The following is a 2000-nucleotide window of genomic DNA, read 5'->3' as shown; positions in this document are numbered from 1 at the left end:
AGGTTACATATGTATTGTAGAATGTTCCCATTTTTTTCTTAGAGCCCAAATGAGATAATAAGATCTGGCTTTTATAACGTAATGATAGAAAAGCAATACTCACATGCTAAAAAATCCAAAGAACTTAAAACATGTTTTCATATGGTATATTTATTTTCTTCCTATATTTGCCTACATGTTTGTTAACTGATAAACCCTAATGATTTAAAATACAGTTCTTTTTACATCTACATCTGCCTCTTTACTTAAACATTTTAGATAAATATTAATAATTATTAAAGAAATGCCACCAACTCCTCTTTGGCATCAGAACATAATTTAGAACATTTTAACCGAATAAAATATATAATATTCAATTATTATTTTCTTCCACGTCAATAAACGAGAAAATTAGTTTTAAGGAATTGTGCAGAGTGAAATAAGCAGGGAAGCTTCTAGCAAAAAATAAAAAATGGAGCAGAAAGTAGCCTCATCCTTTTCAATTTTATTTCTTCTAGAGAAGAGTTAAATGCCCAAGGTTAGAACAGGCTATTTTTCTGTACAATAACTCATCAGGGATAAAGATGATTATTGAATAATTTTTATTAAGATGATTACTGAAAAATTCACATCAGGCAGTTTGTTAACTTGTTAGACAATGGTCAGGCTACATTTCTCAGAGCTCACAAAGAATTTAAGTACGAATGTTGACTCCATAGATATTTGAATGTCCGCTGCATAGGAAGAACCCACCGCAGTTTCAAAAGGAATCGTTACTGGACTTCTATCATATTTGAGACCTATGAATTGTTGAAGGTTCCAGGGAGGTCTATTCTGAGTTCTGTTTCATTTCATAAGCCTTTGGTTCTGACTTTAATTTTCTTCAGCTTGCCTTTTAGAGGCTGGAGTCTACAAGATCTTGTTCACAAGTGTGTTCAGAATCTCTTTTAAACCCGCCCCAGCTTTATTTTCTTAAGTGACTTAATCAAAGGTAATTCGAGTTCACATTTTTGTATCAATGGTTGTATTTAAAGAGGTCTTATCTGATTTCCATCACCAATTACAGGCTTGCATTTCTTGTTTATATCCATCTCGACGCTGACAAGGGCCCGGTTTGGTTTTGATAGGAAGTCAAGCCTTCATCTCATGTCAAAAGTCCCTAAAGCACATTTGTTCTGGTAAAATTATATCTCGGCAATGATGGGTTCTAATATGAAATGAGGATGTGGTGGCATGGGGTGGTCCCTGCCACTTTGTTTGAAAAATAAATTGTGAAACCTCAGTAGTAAATATTTGCCTGAGAGAACACAGTGGGAGGGAAATTACAGTGCTGGGGAGTATTGCCATTAAGAGGACTGAAGTCAGAGGTTAACGTAACAGGAGTTGGTCTAGTCAGAAAGGTCAAAGCGGGTTGGCCCACTCAGCAGAGAGCTCCTAGATGACTTTTAACTATTTTTGGCAAGATAAACAGCATATGTCGCTGCCTTTGGGAGCAAAGAACAAAGGTCAAAGACCCAGGGGGATTAACTTCTTAAAAAGAGATACAATATTTAACTTGGCTGCCCTCAAATGCCTTGGCTTTTCTGGCCAGCCTTCTGTAGCAATGGAATTCCAGGTTTTGTTTAAAGCAAATAGGGTATCTTTTAGAAGTCAAGATTCTAATGCTGCAAACCTAATACCATAAGAAACTGTAGATTGTAAGTTAACTTTTATCCCGGCAGCTACTTAAGAGCTACAGGGGGCCTGTTTGTTCTGGGGTTGTGGGCCATGCCCCAACACCCTTGAGGGTCACTTGCACCTTCCTGTGCTTTCCACAGCACCCTGGGCCACCCCGGCCCCTCTCTTCCTGCTGCACGCAGTGCTTGCAACTGCATGTCTGTCCCTTCTGGTGAACTCTGAGGGTCGCCAGCTCCTCATAGTCTATCTTATTTGTCGCTGATATCATTTAGTTCAGAGAGTTATTCTGGAGCCACGTTACCTTGATTTGCTTCTTTCTGGCTGGGTAAAATTGGATAAGTTAT

Source organism: Hyaena hyaena, unplaced genomic scaffold (genome assembly GCF_003009895.1).
Source record: "Hyaena hyaena isolate Hyena2069 unplaced genomic scaffold, ASM300989v1 scaffold_1004, whole genome shotgun sequence".
NCBI lineage: Eukaryota > Metazoa > Chordata > Mammalia > Carnivora > Hyaenidae > Hyaena > Hyaena hyaena.
Note: the sequence above shows the minus strand (reverse complement) of the source record.